This window comes from Trachinotus anak, unplaced genomic scaffold, assembly GCF_046630095.1.
Source record: "Trachinotus anak isolate AG129_WGS33_773 ecotype Australia unplaced genomic scaffold, CSIRO_AGI_Tana_v1 ptg000007l, whole genome shotgun sequence".
Taxonomy (NCBI): domain Eukaryota; kingdom Metazoa; phylum Chordata; class Actinopteri; order Carangiformes; family Carangidae; genus Trachinotus; species Trachinotus anak.
The window spans coordinates 25,497,678-25,516,292 of NW_027273858.1; positions in this window are offsets into that span (position 1 = coordinate 25,497,678).

Sequence of the window (18,615 nt, forward strand, 5' to 3'; positions counted from 1 at the left end):
AATCCAGCAGGTGAATGGCGTGGCAGGTAATGGAGGAGGCAACAGGTGAGTGGCATGGGTGGTGGCTGGACAGTGGGTGAGCCAGAGTTGCAGGAACAGGACTTTTTTTTTTTTAGCAGGATCAGGCAGCAGCACTGGAGCACAGGATCTCTGGAGCGAGGAGGAGAATCAGGTAAGGGCAAGAATCACAACAAATAATATATAATAGAGTATCAGATGTCACAATAGTTTCAGATGCGGATCCATTTTCTCTCCGCAGCTCGCTGCTGCGACAGGGACCAGGTGCAATTACTCTCCAAGCCCATACTTTGTGCATTATGTGGGCCATGGAGTTTAAAATGTGCATAGGGGGTATTGGTGCCTGATCCTCTTTCCATTATATATTGTGTTGTTTAATTCTAAGAATAATACTATTTTTAGTCTCCTCTATATATAATTTATGACAAGCTCGACAATAGATTGCGTATATTGCGTTAGACTTAGTCGGCTTGAGTTTTTTATTTAATCTTTGACCTTTACTAGTGTATTTAATAAAAAATGTAGGGGAGATGGATAAAATCAGTTTCTCATATTTGAAGCACTTCCTTAGTCTGTGTTTGTCTCTTTAATGCTGTGTGCCTTAATTCTTCGTGGCATAGATTGAACAAGGTGCTGGAAACATTCTTCCGAGATTTTGGTCCATGTTGACATGATAGCATCACACAGTTGCTGCAGATTTGTCGGCTGCACATGCATGATGCAAATCTCCCATTCCACCACATCCCAAAGGTGCTCTATTGGATTGAGATCTGGTCACTAAAGCCATTTGAGTACAGTGTCATGTTCAAGAAACCAGTTTGAGATGATTTGAGCTTTGTGTTATGGCGCGTTATCCTGCTGGAAGCAGCCATCAGAAGATGGTTCACTGTGGTCATAAAGTGATGGACATGGTCAGCAAGAATACTCAGGTAGGCTGTGGCATTTAAATGATGCTCAGTTGGTACTAAGGGTGTGCCAAGAAAATATCTCCCACACCATTACACCACCACCACCAGCCTGAACCGTTGATACAAGGCAGGATGGATCCATGCTTTCATGTTGTTGATGCCAAATTCTGACCCTACCATCCGAATGTTGCAGCAGAAATCGAGACCCGTCAGACCAGGCAACATTTTTCCAGTCTTCTATTGTCCAGTTTTGGTGAGCCTGTGTGAACTGTAACCTCTGTTTCCTGTTCTTAGCCGACAAGGGTGGCACCCAGTGTGGTCTTCTGCTGCTGTAGCCCATCTGCTTCAAGGTTCAACGTGTTGTGGGTTCAGAGATGCTCTTCTTCATACCTTGGTTGTAATGAGTGGTTATTTGAGTTACTGTCCTATCAGCTCGAAGCATTCTCCTCTGACCTCGGGCATCAACAATGCATTTTCTTCCAGAGAACTGCCGACCATTCTCTGTAAACCCTAGAGATGGTTGTGCAGGAAAATCCCAGTAGATCAGCAGTTTCTGAAATACTGAGAGCAGCCTGTCTGGCACCAACAACCATGTCACGTTCAAAATCACTTAAATCAGCTTTCTTCCCCATTCTGATGCTCTGTTTGAACTTCAAGAGGTCGTCTTGACCATGTCTACATGCCTAAATGCATTGAGTTACTGCCATGTGACTGGCTGATTAGATATTTGCATTAACAAGCAGTTGAGCAGGTGTACTTAATAAAGTGGCTGCTGAGAGTGTATTGCAACATTAAACATGCATACAGAACAGTGCTACAGCCACATGTAGGCCAGTCAGACCATCTCTCAGTGCACCAGCCTACTCCCCCCTCAAGAGGAAATTCAAGCCCATCACAAAAAACATCAACACTTGGCCTGAGGATGCCCTCTCTCAGCTACAGGACTGCTTCATGGACACTGAGTGGAATTTGTTTGAGAGCCAGCCCCTAGAGGAGTACACACATACTGTACTCTCCTACATTACGGGCTGAAAATGTCTCTGTTAAAAAACGTACCCAGGTTTTCCTGAACCAGAAACCCTGGATGACCAGTGAAGTCTGACTTCTCATCAGAGACAGCAATGCTGCGTTCAGGTCAGGGGACAGAGTACAGTACTGTATTGCCAGAGTAAATCGGAAGAGGGGCATTAAAGCTGCCAAGGAGACACACAAGAAGAAAATAGACGGACATTCAATTTAATTCAATTCAATTCAATTCAATTTTATTTGTATTGCGCCAAATCATAATATACATTATCTCAAGGCATTTTACAGGGTCAGATCAAGCCCTTACTTTGTTATAGAGAAAAACCCAACAGTTCCCACAAAGAGCAGCACTTGGTGAAACCTCCAACAGAATCGGGCTCAGGGTGGGAGGGTCTGCCTCAACTGGTTTGGAGGAGAGAGGGGGAAAAAAGAGAGAGTGAGAGAGACCAGGAACAGCTGTATATATTATAGGTGATGGTGTTATCAATGATAATAATAAATAACAGTGGTAATAGTAGTAATAATGAGTAGTGGTATATCTGGATCCTGCTGCTCCAGACAGAGAGAGAGGAGAAGCACAAACTACAGGAGAGAAAAAAAAATACAAAGTTAATTACATAAAGTAGTATGATATAGAGGGAGAGAGAGAGCGAGAGGGATAGAGAGAGAGACAGAGAGAGAGAGAGAGAGCTCAATGCATTGTGGGAATTCCCCAGCAGTCTAGCTCTATAGCAGCATAACTAAGGGATGGTTCAGGACATACCTGAGCCAGCACTAACTATAAGCTTTATCAAAGAGGACAGTTTTAAGCCTGATCTTAAAGGTAGAGAGGGGGTCTGCCTTCCAAACCCAGAATGGTAACTGGTTCCTCAGGAGAGGAGCCTGATAGCTGAAGGCTCTGCCTCCCATTCTGCTCTTAGAAACTCTAGGAACCACAAGTAGACATCCCACCAACAATAATCCATGGTGGGTGTGACATCACCAACTACAGGGGCAGCAACACCACAACTGTCAATGCAGATGCTTTGCTTGAAGAGGAACTAAACAGTTTCTTTGCTTGCTTTGAGACAAGCAGACCGATGGCGCCCCCACTGGCCTACAGCAGCACCTCAGCAACTCAGGTCAGTGAACCCGAGGAAGGTTGCTGGACCCGACCCAGAAAAGTACTTGTGGCGTGTGCTGATCAACTCTCGGGGACCCTTACTAGGATCTTCAATCTCTCCCAGACCCAAGCCATTATCCCAGCCTGCCTAAAATCAGCCTTCATCATCCCTGCCCCCAAAACACCAGCCAACAGCAGCCTGAATAACTTCAGGCCCATTGCCCTCACATCACTGGTGATGAAGTGCTTTGAGAGGCTGGTCTCATGGCACATCAAAGACTGCCTCCCCCCAGCAATCGAATGCTTCCTTTGCTTACAGGGAAAATCACTCCACTGTGGACGCCATCACCATTGCCCTCCACAAAAACCAAAGAGGTCATCATAGACGTCCGAAGGACCAGAGTGGACCACGCCCCTTTCCATATCAACAAGGACAGTGCCAAGAGGGTGTCATCCTTCAAATTGTTGGGAGTCCACATCTCTGAGGAACTCACCTGGACCACAAACACCAAGGCAGTGATGAAGAAGGCCAAGCAGCAATTTTCTGAGAATTCTCAGGAAAATAAACTTGAACAGGGGCTGTTGGTGTCCTTCTATCACTCAACAATTGAGAGGGTACTCACGTACTGGATCACAGCGTGGTATGCTGGGAGCTCAGCTGCAGACAAGAAGGTTCTGCAGAGGGTCATTCACGCAGCCCAGAGTATTATTGGCTGCCCTCTGCCGTCCCTGGAGGAGATCTCCAGCTCCTGCTGCCTCCAGATCTACCAGATCTATCCTCAAAGACTCCTCCCACCCAGCACATCACCTGTTCGACCAGGCAAAACAATAAAAAGCAATAGAAAAAAAGAAAGTGAAACATGAAGGGTAAATTGCACTTGAATTAGAGTGTAATTGCACTTTAGGAGGGTAATTGTACTTGAGCTAAATAGATAATAAATAAATAAAGTAAATAAAAGCAGTGGTCTTTCATCTACCTGTAGTCCTCAAGTGCAATTACACTCTAATTCAAGTGCAATTTACCCTTCATGTTTCACTTTCTTTTTTTCTATTGCTTTTTATTGTTTTGCCTGGTTGTGTGTGTCATGTTCATATTGGTTGTCATGTTTATCTGTTTTTAAAGTAAAAATGGAGTAGCACCTGCAATCTCATTATCTCTAACTTACAATGACAATAAAGCTTTCTATTCTATTCTATGTGTTAAAAAAACAGTTAAAACACTGCTGGTCAGTGCTCTTGGCCTAAGATTGGACCTGGACCTGGACCTGACACAGATTGGACCCGGAGCCTGACACAGATTGGACATAGACCCTGACACAGATTGGACATGGACCCTGATGCTTGGAACCTGTCAGTGATTCCACTGAGCTTCATCTGGATACATGTACACTGGAGCCAGAAGGACTGACATCAGAATCTGGTAACATCATCATCATCATAATCATCATCATCATCGTCATCCTCCACTAGAGGCAGAAATTCAATTCATATGAACGTTAACATGAGTGGGGGGTGTTGATTCATTTAAACTAACATATTCATCCTGCTGCAGCCAGGTTTCAGTCAGACAGAGCAGATCAATGTGATGATCAGTTGACTAGTAGAGATTTAGATGAGAGTGATCTGATATTCAATAAGCCACATTTAATTTTCCTGTTATTTGGTTCTGGAATAACAGTTGTGTTAATTTTTATTAGGTTTTCATGTCTAACTCCTCCTCTGTTCACTTTTGATTTATTACATTTAAATTTAGGTGGTCGGGGGACAGACACAGTTTTTAGGGGGTGAATGGCAGACGACTGCTCTAAGAGAGGCGCAGAGAAGAGTGTAAGACTGCGGCTCTGCCCCCTGGTCTCAACTCTGGTTTGTCATGGCTTTGGCTTTCTAATAAACTCAGTGAAGAAATGATTCCTTACTGTCACCAAGCTCAGGTGAATGTGACAGATCTGATTCATTTTGTCCTTTATTGTCCTTTAGTGTATGAATTGTTTAACGAAGCCGTCCACTGATCTGGTCTGTTACCCCTTTTCCACCAAACTGGTTCCAGGGCTGGTTCGGAGCTAGAGCCAGACTTAGCACCAGTTCTTTGGTTTTCCACAGACAAAGCACCGGTTCCTGGCTCTCAAAACCGGTGCTAGGCAAGCACCAACTCCTTGCTGGGCCAGTAGAAAGAACCACGTTACGTTGGGGGCTTCGGGCTTACGTCAGCGAGCGGGGGCGGGATTATTGACCGTCTTCTCGAGCATGATCGCTGTTCGCTGCATAATCGTCGAGCAGTATTTACTTGCTGGATCGCCAAATTTTGCTCCCCAAGAAAGGCTCGAAAAGCCAACAGCTAGTGACAGAGCTCAGGGCAGAGGTCAGGGGATGTTTTTTTTTTTTTTTTTACTCCGCCCGGGCCCGGTATTATTATTTTTTAATAACACAGGTTAAAATACGGGATATTTACGGGAAAATACTAGTACGGGAGGACGGCGGGAAAGAAGGGTAAAATACGGGACTTTCCCGGCCAAAACGGGATACTTGACAGGTATGACCCAACGTAGTCCTCCATCTTTGTTGTGGTGATTGAATTTGGCGCTTGTTCTATTGAGGAAATGACGTGACGTATACGTATACATTGACGCGATGACGTGGCTCTCTGGCTGGCACCCGCCTGTGGAAAAGCAAACCGGTTCGCAGTTGAACCAACCACGAACCAGCTCTAGCACCAGCACTAGCACCAGCCCTGGAACCAGTTTGGTGGAAAAGGGGTATGTGAGAACTCACAGGTAACTAAGTCCCACCTCCTCCTCTCCAGGTGTGTCTGCTCCAGGATGGCTCAGCTCTCCATGTTTGACCCATCAGACAGGATCCATAAACTGGACCTTCTCTTCAGGTGACCCTCCCCTGAGGTTCACCGTGATGTCACACACCTCTCTTAGTGACAGGTAACTGTCAGGAGGTGCAGGAGCAGGTGAGCTGCTGGACCACACTGTTTCTGTGGTGACCTTCTCTCAATGGATGTTGTGTGGTCCTTTTCCAGCTGTGAAGCTTTGAGGAGAAATGAGCAGTGACTGAACCAGCTGCAGCATTCATCATGAGCAGAGTCCTGTGGAAACTCAGGAAGAGACAGGATGTCAGCTGGGACTGGGGCTCAGCTGGGGCTGAGGCTCAGGCTTCACTGTCTTGAACTGTCTGAATCTAACTGGAGGTCAGCCACAGTGAAAAGAGACCTGGGGAGTCTGGATTCACTGTTAGCCAGCTGGGAAGCTGGCTGAAGGCTGGGTGGCTGAAGTGCTGTTTGATGCAGCAGAATTAACTGGATGTGATAGAGATGACAGACTGAGGGACAACAGAACATGGAGCAGGGTTAGTAGCAGGTGCAACCAGAACTCTTTCCAGGTCTGGAGACCATTTTAATAACCACAGCTTAGATGAAACCAGGTTCTGCTTTAACACTGGAAGGACTGTTCCTCGGTAGAAGCTTGAAGACAGTACATATTAAGTCCTTGGAGACAGCGGAGAACCTCATTAAGTTCTTCCCCAGAAAAACATTTGGTCAGTACATACTGTCACGTGTCCGGAATAGTAGGACCCAAAATGCAAACAACAGAAGAGGTAGGTGGAAAAAAGGGTCTTTTAATAACTAAAATGAAACTAACAAAAACTAGAATCCAGGAAAACCAGGCATGAACACACAAACTGAAAATCCAAGAACTGATGACGAACAGGAAATAAGAAGGCACACTGGAGAAACTGAGTTCACAGGAAGTCACACAACAACAACAGAAGAACTGACAGAGAGACAAAGGGAAAGAGAGAAACTTAACACACAAGGAAGACAAGAGTTATGGCAGGGCAGACAGTTAACCAGGAGGGAGACACAAGACAAAGATAGGAAGTAAATTAACATGAGACACACAAGGGAAGTGATTACAAAATAAAACAGGAAATAAATAAAAGTCTAAACCAAGAGTCAAAAGTGATCAAACATTTAAACATAAAGTGTCTGTCAATGCAAACCATGACATCTGAACATCCCTCAGCCTCAGGGACACCCTGGTGTTAGCTTAATTTTCATACTGTTTAAAAGATAAGAAGGAAGTTGAACCTTGACCTTGGAAAAACAAGTGAAAAACTGTGACAAAATCTGCATCTGCATCAATGTAAGAAGGCAATGTAAGGCTGTGAATGCAGCGTTATTTAGGAACAGGCTGTAAACTTGTACTGTCAGGAGATCCATGAACGCAGCACAACAAGGGCTCTGGTTTAACTTCCTCATCTCCTGACAGCTGATCTGAAGTTGACGTCCTCAGTTAGTCAGTGAGGTTAAAAGCCTCAGCTGTCTGAATCTTAAATGTTAAACTCAGTGAAGTGATGAGACGAGTTTCCAGGTGTAACCTTTAAGTCCTTGTTGATTTCTACTTTCAGTCGATGAATAAAAAGGTTTGTTTGCCTTCAGGCTTCACAGGCTCATTATACACACTGCACATGGACACACACTATGTTTGTAGTGTGATGTCCCTCCTCCTTTGATGTTGTTGGGTATTGTCCTGTAAATCATTCCAGGACTCCATGTTTATTCCTGTGTGCGCGCTCCATTGAAGTTGCTCCTCGCCTCCTTTGATCATCAGGGGTTTGGTTGATGACTGAGCAGGATTTTTCCTCAGATTGATTAATGTGTTTGATATTCATCACAGGACACAGAGGAGACCGCACCCTCCTCACTGTCTGAGACTGTTGGTCTGTTGTCCTCACATGACACACGATATATGATCATGTAACATCTAAATATTACATATATCATCTCCTCCATCATCCCCTACTTTATCTCCTCCTCCTTCTCCTCCTCCATCTCCTTCATCTCCTCCTCCATCGTCTCCTCCATCTCCTGCTTCATCTCTTTCATCATCTCCTCCATCGTCTCCTCCTCTATCATCTCCTCCTTCATTTCCTTCTACATCTCCTCCATCATCTCTTCCTTCATCTCCTCCTTTGTCTCCTTCTACTTCTCCTCCATCATCTCCTCCTTCATCTCCTCCTCCATCATCTCCTCCTTTGTCTCCTTCTACATCTCCTCCATCATCTCCTCCATCATCTAACAGCTTACATGAGCTAGCAGGCGCTAGCTGGAGCTAAAAGGCACTAACAGGAGCTAACTGGAGCTGAAAAGGCGCTAACTGGAGCTAACAGGGTTAGGGTTAGGGTTAACCCTACAGGAGATAGTAGTAGCATCTTTTGAGCTTGGGTTGAAAGTGAGAGGTGGAAACTACCACAGTGTTCCGCTGGGATGAGTCCTGAAACCTGGAAGTTAGCCGCATGTTCTCACTTCCTGTTCCTGAAGTCTATGTGTAGATCAGGGGTGTCAAACTCATTTTAGCACAGGGGCCACATGGAAGAAAATTTATTCCCAAGAGGGCCGGACCAGTAAAATCATGGCATAATAACTTAAAAATAACGAGAACTTCAGATTGGTTTTTTTTGTTTTACTTTGGTCCAAAATAGAACAAGCACATTCTGAAAATGTACACATAACAAATAATCCTCTTGACAAAACACTTTGGTGCAATTTTAAGAACACAATACACTATTAATTGATAGAAAAATAAAAGCTGTGCAATGCATGAACAATTTCAACAAACCAAACTTATGAACTGAAGTGACTGATATTATTACAGTAAATCACACACTGTTCACTTCCTTTAAATTTCCACAGAAGACAATCATTTTCCCAGAACTATATCAGGGTGCAGTGTCTCATGCAGCCTCTTAAGTGGGGTCACCTATTGTTTATTTTGCTCCTGAAGCCTGGCATCTTTTAGCTTTCACAAGTGTATCAATACCAAGCCAGCTGCGGCAAATTTGCCCTTCAAATCTGAGTCATACTGCAAGTCTATTATTTCAAGTTGGATGTTGACGGGCAGATCAGAGGCATTCACGGTGAATGGCGAGCAAAAAACTTTGAAGTCTTTCTCCAGTTCACTGAAAATCTGAAAGCGTTGCTCAAACTCCCGCAATAGTCCCGTAATTTTATCTTTGAACCGCTTCATGTCCACAGCATGGGTCACGCACACATCTTTCAGACAAGGAAAGTGAGCTGCATCACCACCTGCCAGTTGCTTCTCCCACAACGGCAGCTTCAACTTGAGTGCACATATGCTGTCATAATACTGCGTGACAACTTTGTTGCGGCCTTGCAGCATTTTGTTCAAGTTATTCAAGTGCTCTGTAATATCCGCCATAAATGCAAGGTCCTGCATCCATTCTGTGGACTGAAATTCTAACACTGGTTTGCCCTTTTTTTCCATGAACTGTTCAATTTCCTCTTGTAAATCAAAGGAACGCCTCAGCACAGCACCTCGGCTTAACCATCTCACCTCGGTGTGGTACGGCAGGCCATAGTTGTGGTCTTTCTCTCTGAGAAAACTGTCAAACTGACGGTGATTCAGGCCTCTGGATCGGATGAAATTAACTGTTTGGATGACCACTTTCATGACGTTATCCATCTTTAATGACTTGCAACACAAAGCCTCCTGAATACAGTGAAAAGTCCAAAAATCACGTCCTCCATTTGCAGTCTGCACTTTCTTTCTAAACATTGTCACAACACCTGCTTTTTTCCCGATCATTGAGGGTGCACCATCTGTAGCCACGCTGATAGCGCGGGACCAGTCCACCAGTCCAGTGCGCCGACAAGTGCGGTAAAAATATCAGCTGCTGTTGTGGTATCCGTCATTGGCACCAACTCCACGTCGTCAACTCCGCGGATGAATATGGCCAGTTGCGCAACATCTGTAATGTCCGTGCTTTCATCAATTGCAACTGAAAACGCAATAAACGACTTTACTTTGCGCTTCAATTGGCTGTCCAAATCTGCCGAAAGATCAGAAATCCTGTCTGCAACTGTGTTTCTTGTCAGGCTGATATTTGCAAAAGCCTGGCGCTTTTCAGGGCACACAATCTCTGCAGCCTTCAGCATGCACGTTTTCACAAATTCACCCTCACTAAATGGTTTTGAAGCCACTGCAATTTCATTAGCAATAAGGTAGCTAGCTTTCACTGCAGCATCACTGATTTCTCAGCTATGCGTAAACATAGACTGCTGTTTCTTCAGACCCGCCAACAATTCATTCACCTTCTCTCTTCTCTGTTGTCCTTGAAAGTTGTTGTATTTGTCGGAATGAAGAGTCTCACAGTGGCGACGAAGGTTATATTCTTTCAGCACTGAAACATGCTGTGAACACACCAAACACACAGCTTTCCCATTCATTTCCGTGAATAAATAGGAGGATGTCCACTTTTCTTGGAACACTCTGCACTCTGCGTCCTCTTTTCTCTTTTTTGACAGAGACATTTTGGGGCAATGAGGGTGCCAAAGCATGTAATGTTCGAAGTAGAAGACGTAGTAGGGCAGGCAGAACGAGAAGGTAGCTCCGGACTAGCTGTACTTGCTTGGCCTACTTGCTCAGCCCCAGTATAAACAGTTTGCTTGCTTAACAGAATTGCTATTGCGACATCCAGTGGACACATTTAGAACAGCAGTTTCTTTTATTGAAAAATTGCAGCTCATTTTTATACTTTGCAAAATCATCTCGCGGGCCAGATTAAACCTTGTCGCGGGCCTTATCCGGCGCGTGGGCCGTACGTTTGACACTCCTGGTGTAGATGCTGAAATAAGGTCTGTGGTGAACACAAGATCAAGACAGGACATTAGCTTTAGCTCTACCAAATCAAGCTCTAGCGTAAGTTCAGTCAGGAAGAACTATCCTCTTGCATGCATATGCTGTACATATAATCTTGGTTATGGCACACCCCTTCTCACATATTAACTCGTTATTCCCTCATTCTTCCTGCCTGGGGTTGTCATCTGTCATTTCAGCCATTCTGTCAGCTGTTCACATCTAACCAATAGCAGGGCAACACACTTTCTTTTTAGCCTATCATCTGCTAGCAATCCCTTTTTAAAGATGTTCCTTCTCAGCTTTCAGTCTCCTGCTCTGCTGATGTGCGCCCCTCCTCCTCCCCATCTCCAGAGTTTCTTCAATTCCAGTTATTCCATTTATGCGTCAGAGGGATCTTCAGTCTTCTCGGCGTCGGAAGGTTCTATGGCATCTCTACGTCAGAGGACTCTCAGCCATCCCAACGTTGAGGGATCTCTAACCTTCATTAGTGTCAGAGCGTAGATATAGATATTGCTGCTGCTCATCCCAACCCTAATTAACCCCCCCTATGAGATCAAGCGCCAAAGACTATAATCTCAGCACTGTTCATCACATCTCTTGTCTAAATTAAAATATTTACTTTCACTTCATTCGCTTCACACAACGGAGAAATCCTATTGGCTGTTTGTGGAGGGAACCAGGTGATGATGACTTCAGGCACCACAGAAATCATCATCCCTGCAGGACTCTGTTTTGAAATAAAATGTGTCATTATGAAAAGTGACAGAGTTAAATAAAAGTTTTGTAATAAACTTTTCAATAAATAGATAAAATGATGAAACATTTCATTATCATGATTTAAGTTTTAATAGTTAAATAATTATTTCATTAATTATTGTTTCATTCATATGTTTTCTACAATATATCCATGTGACTGTTTATCTAGTATTATTAATCATGTATTGACTATTGATCAGCTGGCAGCTCTATAATATTCAGTCAGTCTCTTCTGGCTCTAATGACCCATGACCTCCCAACCCTGATACTAGTGTGGAATCAACTTCACATTCAGCGTACAGCTGGTCACAGTGTTGTGTTTCTCAGCAGCAGGGGGTGCTGTGTTAAACATGTGTGACTGTGTGAGGTCAGCAGTGTGTGCAGGAGCTACAGCTCGTTACACAGGAAGGGTTGTGTTAAAGAAGTTCTCTCTGCCCTCCGGGTGAATAATCCTGTCCTCAGTAAGAAGATTAAGGAGTGTTTTGTTCAGCTTTCGTGTTTATATTCACACAGATGTGCACACACACATCTACACACACACATCTACACACACGGACACACACAGGGCAAACGTGCTCTTCAGTATTTACAGATGAACACAGACAAAGGTACAGGTGAATCCACTGAGTGAGAGGATTTTAAGGTCAGATGCACAAACAGACTCTACACACACATACAGATGCATAGATACACACGCATAAACAAAGACACACACACACAGACCTGTTCGTGCCCTAAAGCTTTTACCTGTTTTACTTTAGCACTGGGTGTTTTTGTGGGAGGGAACATCCTCTACTGCAGAGAACAACTGGAGTCGCTCTCTCTCACTGCTTCACACACACATACACACACACACACACACACACACACACAGGTTCAGGATAGAGCTGCTTTAGTTGAGTTTGGTTTTAGCAGATGAGAAGCAGCATAAAAAAGAGACAAGTGAGACAGGTGAGCTCACACAGTGGACAATTTGTGTTGATCAAACACAGGATTAATGGTGCTCTCCTCTTGTAGACGTGGTTTGGACACATTCATACATTGATGATACATGTGTAGTTTAACCCTGACAGATCCACACAAATATAGAAACAACAGAGCAGCTGTTTGTTTGTGTATGTGTGTGTATCATGGATGTAAATCCTCGTCTGAGCTCCAGATCAATAAATACAGATTTATTCTCTTTAATCTGTCAGATTTATAGAAACATTATCATCATAACAAAATACTATATACAGAAATGTCATTTCACTGAATCCCCTCCCATTGTTTAAAGCACTAAAAACTAATTTTCTCCCCTTAACAAATAAAACAGTATAAAAATGTCAAAGTGTCCATATCAGTAAACTCTATAAACTGATGTCTGAATATAATTTATTCTGACTCTGATCACTTTATTATTTTAATTTAATTATTATTTTAATGGATCAACTTTCTCTGCTTGTGTTTTCTTTTCATGTTTCTTATTTCAGCATTTCATCCTGTTTGTTTCTGGGGTTAAAGGAGGATTTATCATATGGTTCATATGGTTCTCCAGTCACATAGTTCTGCAGTCTTGACACATGATTCTCCACAGCACTAACGTCTCCACTCTCTGGGCTGCTCAGTAATGATGTGGACTCCTCTCTCTGTATTTGGAGAAGCACTGTTACAAAGTCACCTAATGGAGAAAGAGGATGGGTGGTGGAGAAGGAGGGGGTGATGAAGGTGGGGGAGGAGAAGAGAGGAAGGGGGTGGTGACATACAGAGGGAAGGAGAGATCAAGGACAGAGAACAGAATGAAAACAGATTGTTTTTTAGTCATATCCAGTTTAATTTATTTATTCACTTTTTACAGGTTGAACAATTTTAGCTCCTGGTGAAATCCTCAGAGAACCAGGTGATGGTTCTGGAGGTTCTGAGGTCTCTGTGGTGACAGGATACTGAATCAACATGGAGTCCAGAACATTAAAGATGCGCCTCATATCTGCACAGTAGATTAACAGATGTGTGGACATGATCATATAAACTGATTTTACGAATGAGAAGAAAGAGGAGACACATACAGAGGAAATTATGTAATGGGTCTCTCCTCTACGGGATCTGTCCGAGCACATAATTCTGGGTTTGTTCTTTCAGGTTTGAGATTCATGTCTCCACCATGATATAATGCGGGGGAACATGACTTCACCTGTTGTTCTCACAATGTTTTAACATTTGAGAAGGAACATCTTTAAATCAGTGACTCTGAACGGAACAGTGGCAACAGTTATTTAAAGCTGCTCCACAGCACACCCTGACCCCTCATCATCACACCTGTTGATCACAGTGATCAGTGATGTTACTTATCACTGATGAGCACACCTGTACTTATCTGTACCAGCTGGTCAGATCAGGATTATCAGCAAAAACTGCTGCTGTCCTCTTGATGAGCTCCAGTCTCCAGTCAAACTACCTTCACAGACAACACCCTGCTGCTACCATTAGAGGGCAGTAAATGACATGATGGATGTGAACAGGCATCAGATCATTTATGGGACAGAAATCTTTTCTGAGATCAGATGAAGGAGAGAGATCACTTCACTTCAGTCTGTTTTTAGCTTTAGCTTGTCAAACATCACAGTTTTAACTAAACCAGCAGCTGTGGTGTGGATCAGTTAGTCCACCACTTTGGTCCAGACTAAAATATGTCAACAACTGTTGGAAGGGTTGTCACGTCACATCCATCATCATGTTGATGGATGAGCCATCAGCTGATCACCAGTCAACCAATCATCTGATCACTAGTCAACCAATCAGCTGATCACAAGTTAAACACATGAAAACTTCAAAAACGTGAAACTGTGAGTTAAAGGTCACTGCTTCCTCTTCCTCCTCCTCCTCCTCCTCTTCCTCCTCTGCCTTCTTCTCTTCCTCCCTCTCCTCTTCCTCCTCCTCCTCCTCCTCTTCCTCCTCTGCCTTCTTCTCTTCCTCCCTCTCCTCTTCCTCCTCCTCCTCTTCCTCCTCCTCCTCTTCATCCTCCTCTTACTCCTCCTCCTCAGCCTGAGCCACTGTTGTGGTTGTCCCCTCTCCAGTCCCCCCTGTTGTTGCGTCCTCCCGGTATCTCATCTGGTGCCTGTTTAGTGTTGTTATACTTATATGCAATACTCTGTGTAGCTGTGCACTCTGAGAATCATGAGCCAAAACACACACATCAGAGCTGCCCTATAACTCTGTGGGATGTTTGTTCAGAGTGCGTTAGTGCTTAGACCTTCCACCTGGAGAAGACACCTGGACGACACGAAGCAGAGGGTGTTTGAATAAATGAGCTGGTTTATTGTGTCCCCCCTTCCCCCTCCTCTCCAGTCACACTGTGGCTCTGACAGGATGACACAGAGGAGGACACACTGACCTCCACACTAATCTGACCATTTCCATGTTCAAGTAGGAGGTGAGGACTGAGCCTTTATAAATACACAATACAAAATACAATACACACAATACACACAATACACACAATGTACATACACCTATAATTTACACAGGTAAATACAATCATTTACTGTGTTTTTCAACCAGACCAAACCTGGTTTAGTCCAGTTTGGTTTGGTTTGGTTTGGTTTGGTCTGGTCTGGTCTGGTCTGGCCTGGTCTGGTCTGGTCTGGTTTGGTTTGGTTTGGTCTGGTCCAGTTTCATCTGGTCTGGTCTGGTCTGATCTGGTTTGGTTTGGTTTGGTCTGGTCCAGTTTCATCTGGTCTGGTCTGGTCTGGTTTGTTCCAGTTTGGTTTGATCTGGTTTGTCAGCTGGAGAATAAGATGACTGCCCTGTCAGCTGATTCTCCTGTCAGCTGATTTTCTTGTCAGCTGAATGCCCTGTCGGCTGACCTTCCTGTTAGCTGATTTTCTTGTCAGCTAACTCTCCTGTCAGCTGACCCAGGTATTTCTTCAGGACAGTACCTGAGGAAGTAGCTGCAATGACACTGACTAGAGACACGGCAGACCCCCTCTCTACCTTTAAGATCAGGCTTAAAACTGTCCTGTTTAGTAAAGCTTATAGTTAGGGCTGGCTCGGGTATGTCCTGACCCATCCCTTAGTTATGCTGCTATAGAGCTAGACTGCTGGGGGATTCCCATGATTCACTGGGCGCTCTCTCTCTATTTCTGTCTCTCTCCCCCTCTCTCTCTCTATTACTTCATGCCATTACCTTTGTATTTTTTCTCTCCCGTAGTTTGTGCTTCTCCTCTCTCTCCCTCTCTCTGTCCTCATTCTGCAGGTCTCTCTGCCCCGGGAGCAGCAGGATCCAGATCCACCACTACTCATCTTTACTATTAACCACTGTTACCTGTCATTATTATTGATAACACCATTACCGACACAGCTGTTCCTGGTCTCTCTCTCTCTCTCTTCTCTCCCCTCTCCTCCCCCTCCCCCTCTTTCTATCTTCTCCTAAACCCAACCGGTCGAGGCAGACCCCCCCCCACCCTGAGCCCGGTTCTGTTGGAGGTTTCTTCCTGTTAAAAGGGAGTTTTTCCTCCCCCCTGTCGCCAAGCGCTTGCTCTTTGTGGGAACTGTTGGGTTTTTCTCTGTAACAAAGTAAGGTCTTGACCTTACCCTGTAAAGTGCCTTGAGATAATGTATATTATGATTTGGCGCTATACAAATAAAATTGAATTGAATTGAATTGAATTGTTCTCTGTCGTCTCATCGAATGAAGATCTTTTTTTCTGTGTGAGCATGTGTTTCTCAGGCTGTAGAAGGGAAGTATTGAATCTTTTGAAAATAATCCTGTAAAATGTAGAGAGCTATCATTGTCTTTTCTGATGTACAGAAATTGAACACAATTAAAAAGCAACATGTCAGTAGAATCTTAAAGGATATTTCTCCTGTGTAGTTTGGTGATAATCATAATTTATATAACTGGTTAGAGTTGGAGATAATTCTTCTTTCTCTGATGTCAACATCAAACTCTGTCCATGCTCCTTGTACAAAGTGTCCCACAAACAAAAAGCATCAGACAGACAATAAAAACAAACCCATCCAAAGATAATAATCACCAGACATAGAAAAGTGAAGGAATATAAAAGGGTATTGAGAAGTTTTTTAAATCTCATTTGGACTCTGAGAGACTGGATGTTTCTACATGGACACAACAGCTCAGAGACTCAGGCCTTCACATGTAGAGCCTGATAATAATAACAACAGTTGTATTTGACTCTAAAGTCCCCTGACACACAGACATAGTGTCCTCCCTGCACTTCATCCTCAGGCAGAAGTTTTTGTAGAACAATGTGGAAACGCTGTTTTCAGCTGCTATAAAGGTTCACAGATTGTTTACTGAATATTTTGGGCTTTGTTCTCGGGGCATCTTGAATTACTTAATATTAACTTACATGATTAAAATTAATTCCAGGTTAATTGAATGTATTTTGTGTCTTTAGTTGTCAAACGTCTGCTGACCTTTACAATCGAAACAGAGTTTAACATGCAGAGAAATGAATAATCTCCATTTCCAGAACAGGAGACGTAACTAAAAACAGATGGAGGATGGACACGTGGTGATGTGACAGTCTGCAGTGGACCATCAGAGACCAGAGCCCATCTGGTCTCTGGACTTTCAGACAGTTTTACTGTAGAAAGGTTAGCAGGCTTGATGACAGTGATTTCTCCTATTAGAGGAGACACTGATGAATTCAGACGAGCTGCAGGAAAGAATTAAATTGATCAAAATAAGCAACTTCATGAAATGAACTCTGCTGTTTTCTGCTGGACTAATCTGGATTGATGGATTTAGATCCAGTGATTCAGTGAGTCGGGCTGGTGTGGACCAGAATCTGTTCTGCCATAATTAGTATTTATCTCTGTGACCATGATCACTCCTCATTATCACCAGGTGTTTTAATTGATTAACCCTAACCACCTGTAGTAACCACAGCCTCTGGTGTTACCATGGTTACCACACCAAACAATGCAGAACAAAAAATCATTTGTAATTGACTCTCAGAATCATCACATTTTGTCTCTTCAGTTATTTTTTCAACACATAGATAAACAACCTTTATCAGATCAGGTCACTGAGATCAACAGACCTGAGTAAAAAAGAAGATACAGACAAAACTAACACAAGACAATCACAGTGTCTGTAATGGTCAAACTTCTCTCTGGGTTTTTCCTCTATTCCCTCTGTGTTACTTGACCGTATGGAGAGAGAGAAGCAGTTTGACAGCATTCTGGTTCTCTGTGACTGGTCTTTATTTAAAAAAAAAAAAGTAATATCAAAGTAAATGGTAATGGCTTAAAGTCCTTTTAATATAGCAGATTCATTTATCTGCCGATACTGAGACTGGGACTGAGACTGAGACTGAGGATTCTCCTCCTCCCATACCATGCACACCATCTTAAAGGATAGCATCCTCACCACCTGAGGAGGGAGAACGGTGCATACTTCAATAAAAAGGTCTATAGAAATGTAAATGTAAGTAAACTTAAATGCAGCTGCTACAGTCCCAATCCTGAAATAGTGAGCCTCAGGCATTTACACTAAACTAGACCTAAACTAGACTAGACCTCCAGCAAGACCAGTGACAAACAACACACACCAGACTTCAGAGAAAAAGGTCCAGGGCCCATCCCTCCCCCAGGTTCAGGTCTGTTCAGTACTCCCTGTGTAAACCTGCTGACAAACAAACAGACTCAGGTGAACACATAACCTCCATGACAGATAATGAAGACAGGGTGTCCATGTTGTCGTGAAAACTTCCACAGTCTGTAGATGGCACTCTTGACATCTATTCAGCTTGGTGCTCATGAATTGTCAGTTATTGTGGTCAGTCTGTAAAAATGAACTCAGACTGGACAGAGCTGCCGCCTGATCAGGGTTTAGACTCAGCTGCCATGAACCGTCTGTAGATTTTATCTTCATTATTTAATCAGCCAGAAATGAAGGACAGAAAATTTACATAATATGAGGATGTGTCATCAGCCTCAGTCAGCTTGCCTGTGTCTCTATTTAGGGCCACAGTTACACCTGTTACTGAGAGAACTGTGAGTGTTGATGTGTGTGTGCAAATGACAGTGAGACATGGAAAGAGAGAGAGAGAGAAAGAGAGAGAAAGAGTATGACTGAGAAAATCTGCCTTCAAGTGGGTGGACTAATCCTGCACTGAGCCCAGTGTACAAACTAATG